This window comes from Lactuca sativa, chromosome 5 (assembly GCF_002870075.4).
Source record: "Lactuca sativa cultivar Salinas chromosome 5, Lsat_Salinas_v11, whole genome shotgun sequence".
Taxonomy (NCBI): Eukaryota; Viridiplantae; Streptophyta; class Magnoliopsida; order Asterales; family Asteraceae; genus Lactuca; species Lactuca sativa.
Window position 1 is genome coordinate 317,738,057 of NC_056627.2, and position 6,000 is coordinate 317,744,056.

Consider the following 6,000-nt stretch of genomic DNA (forward strand, 5'->3'; position numbering starts at 1 on the left):
TAATAAGGCTCCAATACCTTGCGCATGAAATTCCTTTTTCCGAATTCGTGTTTTCCAGACTCTTAACAAACTCCTTCCATAACTGAGTTGCATAGTCCACACTAATATCATAGTACAAGCCCATTACCATGGCATAAACTTCCATACGCCCCCTATGAAGACCAACTGTACGTCTTGTTAAGCATCTGAGAAAAATACCAAACAGAAAATTCCACATACACGGTAATCCTGACTTTCTGAAGTCACTGATATTCTCAAGTGTTGGTTGATGGCCCATTTTGTTGAACATGTGGATGATTTGGGAATTAATGGGTTTGAAAAATGGAGGGTTGTTAGGGATTTTCAAGAACTCAACGAACATCTTCTTGGTAACTTTAACCCGTTTGTTGTTCATCATGTTGAAGGTTATCACATTAGTGGTGTAGTTGTGTGAAGCCGATGAAGCTGCCAATGACAACCATGTCATCGGAAATGAGAAAGAACTAAACATGGCGGTGGACAAGGGTGATCGTTTCAAGGCAACTATAAGCATCTTTAGTCCTTCGGGATAAGAAGAGACATTCAGATCAACTTGATAGTTGGTGCTTTGGATCTTCATGAGTGATTGTGAGAGAACTTCATCAGTTTTTGATTGAGTGCCAGCCATTGTTAGGGTTTGAAAGAGTTGAAGTTGAAAAAGTTTGAAGCTTTTTAGTATTGTGAAAGTTTTGTTCGCGTAACTGTATACAATGATCATGATCCCCCATTTATAGGTTACCCAAATCGATTTGAAATTAAAGCGGGATATATTTACTATTATCCGATGTGGCACCTTGAAAATCGGATCATGACTGTAAAAGATAACCATGCTTCAAAAAGTAACTATCACATATCCTTGAAAACCGGACAGAATACCAACCATCTTGAGTACACAGCCTGTCAATTTTCCTATTATAGAATTTGAACCGTTAAAACCCTTCGCATGGAGGCAAGGCTCTTTCACTTTTGGGATGTAAAGTGAAGTCATATGCCAGATTTGCGAAATCATCAGCCTGAGTTGGTATTACTCAGAACCTCAAGGATTTCATGTGTGCATTGTTCCAAAGAAATAAGATGGGAAACAAATAATTTTTTTCTTCGAATTCTGTGATGTCAAAAATTCAATTTGACACGAATGCAGTTGAACCCCAGGCATAGGTTGCTTCGTTAATCATCAAGAGAGATGATCAACAGCTCATGTAGTTTCCCGTGAATTAGAATCGAATACTTTTTGATAAGTATCGAAGGGCTTCTTTTAAAAGATATTTTTGGGTTAGTTTCAAATTTCATTACATATCAACCTTAACATAAGGTGAGAAATTGTAAATGAAATTACTTGTATGACTAGTGTAGTCAGTGACAAGTTGGCTTTTGAAAATATTTATCATGACTAGGATTGGCGAATAAAACTCACACAGAAATCATATTCATAAAAAAAAATTTGTACCGGATCTTGTTGGGTAACAAACATCGTGGGTTGCGAATGTTTGATCAAGACCACACATGCGAATTGAATATGATTTGGAGTTTCGAAATTTTGGTACTGAAACAAAAGTTTCGTTAAAATCTGGAACTATGTTCCCCGTCAATTCCTCAAGGTTTATGATGTTTGGGTTTCAATTCCATCACGGACTCATGATGTCAGATCATAAACACATAATTTTTGTATATCTAAGTCTCGATGGGTTGGATCAGAGACCTCTGGGACATACGTCTTTGTGTGAAGAAATTTTGAGATGAAAAAGATTGGTTATTAGATCGAATGTACCTCTGTTATATGTGGACCAAACAAAAAACTCTTAACTCATATGAGAAGAGTAAGGTAGCTCTTTTGACTTATGCGGATACAAGCCTTTCGGGAAGAAATTTTCATGTGATAATTTCATTAAGGCTTTCTTTTCTCACACATAGAGTCATATGAGGCTTGAGTCAACATGCTGCAACATGCTTCTAAGGACATCCTAACTAGTTCAAATAAAAAAAATTGATACCTTCCCATAGAAACATATAAGCATGACCTCTTCGCATTAAGCCTTGGACAACACTCAAAACACACTGAAGAATATTTTTGTGATTTTAAATTTTTCAAAATAAAAAACATAACAAAATAAAATCTTTTTGGATTTTTAATTTTTCAAAAACAAAAATGAATAAACATAAAATCTTTTTGGATTTTTGATTTTTCAAAAACAAAAATGAATAAACATAAAATCTTTTTGGATTTTTGATTTTTCAAAAACAAAAACTACAAAATGAATCGTAAACCTAACCTTAGTTGTTATGATCGCAAATGCGAAGAAATGTGGATGCGAAGTCATGCGAAGCCTCTGTATGAACAGTAACATCTGAACAATTCTGACTCATAACTGCTGAATGAAACTTTCATGCTTGATATTTTGGAATTGAATTCGCATCAATCATCCCCAAACCTGCTAAAATTCTTACAAATGATTTTTCATCAAGAGGTTTAGTAAAAATATCAGCAAGTTGTTCAGTTGTTTTAACAAAATGAATTTCAATATTCCCATCTTCCACATGATATTTGATAAAATGATATCGAAGAGCAATGTGTTTTGTCTTTGAATGTTGTACTGGATTATGACAAATGCGAATTGCACTTTGCGAATCACAATACAAGGGAATTTTTTCATGTTTATTGCATAGTCATGAAGTTGACTCTGAATCCAAATAATTTGCAAAGTGCAAGCAGCAGCAGCAATGTATTCAGCCTCAACAGTTGATATAGCCACACAAGTTTGCTTCTTCGATTGCCAACTTACCAACTTCCCATCCAATAGTTGACATCCACCACTCGTACTTTTCCTATCCAAAGTACATCCTCCTAGATCAGAATCTAAAAAAGCTTGAATGAAAAATCCCGTTTTCGAAGGATACCAAAGTCCTAACGAAACTGTTCCCTTAAGATAGCGAAAAATATTTTTCACTGCAGTCAAATGAGGTTCTCTGAGATTAGCTTGATATCTAGCACAATTACATACCAAAAACATAATATCAGGTCTACTTGCAGTTAAGTACAATAAATACCCTATCATGCTTTGATAAAGTGTTAAGTCAACAGCAGGAGCATCTAACGAAGGAGTTAATCTTGTTCCCACTGCCATTGGTACTCTCAATTTCGTGCTGTTAGTCATTCCAAAATTTTCAAGCAAGTTCTTCGTGTATTTTTCTTGATTGATTAAAATTCCATCCCTGTTCTGTCTTATGTTCAATCCAAGAAAATTATTAATTTTTCCCATCATACTCATTTCAAATTGACTCTTCATTAGATTTTCAAATTCAATTGACAATGCTGGGTCAGTTGAGCCAAAAATAATATCATCAACATAAATTTGAACAAGCATTAGATGATTCCCAACTTTCTTGCGAAATAATGTGGGGTCTACTGATCCTTGTTTAAATTTAGATTGTTTCAAGAAGTTTGTAAGTGTTGCGTACCAGGCTCTTGGTGCTTGTTTTAATCCATACACTGCCTTGTCTAGGATGTAAACATGATCAGGATGTTCATCATTTATAAATCCTGGTGGTTGTTCAACATAGACTGTTTCTTGAAGTTCTCCATTCAAAAATGCTCACTTAACATCCATTTGAAAAACATCAAAGTCTTTGTGAGCTGCATAAGCTAAAAATATGCGAACTGCTTCAAGTCTTGCAACAGGAGAAAATGTTTCTTCATAGTCAATTCCTTCTTGTTGCGAGTAACCTTTAACAACTAGTCTAGCTTTATTTCGAATAATATTGCCATCTTTGTCGCTTTTATTTTTAAAAATCCATTTTAATCCGACAATTGAAACATCAGAAGGTTTAGGAATTAATCTCCAAACCTTGTTTCGTTCAACTTCAGCCAGTTCAGATTGCATAACAACAACCCAATCTGAGTGTTCCATAGCATCCTTTACTGTCTTTGGCTCTATTTTCGAAATAAAGACATGAAACATACACAGTTCTTGGTTTGCATTCAGTACCTCATTTTTTGCACGAATTTGTGCTCTTGTCAACACACCATCTTGTGGATTTCCAATTACCTATTCTTTTGGATGATTTCTTGTCCATTTCTCAAGTGGTGGATAATCAGGATTTAATTCCAATGGTGCATCTTCATACATATCTTCATTTTCAAATCCTGCAACAGAAAAATTATCATTTAGTTCATGAAACTCATCATTTTCATCAAGATTAATTGTCTCTGTTTCATCATGCTCCCCCTCAACATGATGTTCATCTTGATGCCCCCCCTCAAAATAATGATCATGTTGAATTTGCGAATGCTCCCCCTCAACATGATGATTCAAATTTCCATTCTCCCTCTCGAAAGTTTGAGTTCTGAGTTCATTGTTAATCGTATGCTCCCCCTCCATATGAACTTCATGCACACTTTCGCATGATTCTGAACTTGTAGTGATTGTTGAATCATCAGTATCTTTTGAGGATTCTGTTGATTGATTATCAGGAGCATTGTTTTCCGCATCAATTGCCCTGTCAGGAATTCTAAAAATTAAGTCATAATCAAAATCATTTATTTCAGAATTATCAATTTGTGTATCTGAATCAACAAGAATTGATTTATTCTCAAATTTACTATCCGTTTGTTTAAGATAGTAATCATCAAAAGTTAAATTGAAAGTTTCTTCTACTTTTCTTGTTTGCTTGTTTAGCACCCTGTATGCTATTGAATTTTGTGAATATCCTAAGAATATGCCTTCGTCAGCTTTAGCTTGGAACTTTGTCAGATTATCTTTGAGATTCATTATGAAGCACCTACAACCAAAAACATGGAAAAATTGGACATTAGGTTTTCAATTGTTGATGGTTTCATATGGATTGATATTGAATCTGCGATGAATAAATGATCTATTCTGAGTAAAGCATGCAGTTGAAACTGCTTCAGCCCAAAGATATTGAGGTAGATTCGCATATGTTAACATTGTTCTGGCTGCTTCGCATAGAGATCGATTTCTTCTTTCAACAACACCATTTTGTTGTGGAGTATACGACGAGGAGAAATTATGCGAAATTCCTTTGCCTATGAGAAATGAATCAAGAGTTTAGTTTTTAAACTCAGAACCATTATCACTTTTAATTTTGCGAACATTCTTTTTAAGGCTGATCTCAATCAATTTGATAAAATCAATCATCGTCTGAGCAACTTCAGATTTTAACCTGAGAAAAAATACCCATGTGAATCGAGAAAAATCATCAACAATAACTAAAATGTACTGCTTTTTATTGATTGTATCAACAGTCGACGGTCCACATAAGTCAATGTGAAGAAGTTCCAATGGTTCTACGATTTTTGAATCTATCACAATCGGATGACCTTTTCTATGTTGTTTTCCTTGTTCGCAAGCTGCACACAGAGAATCATTGTCAAATTTTAGTACAGGTAAACCTCGAACTAAATCTTCAGTGACAAGTTTGTTAATATTGCGAAAGTTCAAGTGTGACAATCTTCTATGCCAAAGCCAGCTGACATCATTAGATGCCTTTGATAGTAAACACACAATAATTTTTCCCACGATTGGTTTGATGTCCAGTGTAAACATATCACCATATCTTTTGGATTTGAGAAGTACTTCATTTGTCTTCGCATTCGAAATGATACTTCCTTCTTCATTAAATACAACCTGGTTTCCAGTACCCACACCAAGTTGTGACACACTAATCAAGTTATGTTGAAGTCCTTCAACATAAGCAACCCTGTTAACAGTGAATTGTCCATTTGTGACTTTCCCATAGCCTTTCACTTGACACTTGTGATTATTCCCAAATTTGACTACTCCTGCATTTTCCAAGCTTCTATAATCTCGCAAGTTTTCCTTTCTTCCAGTCATATGACAAGAGCAACCACTATCAATATACCATTTCGCATCATATTTCTCGTCACACATCACCTGCATTTATTGAAAAAATTTAGGAACCCAAGACTTGTTGGGTCCATCATTAGTAGAATGAAACAAATTCTTT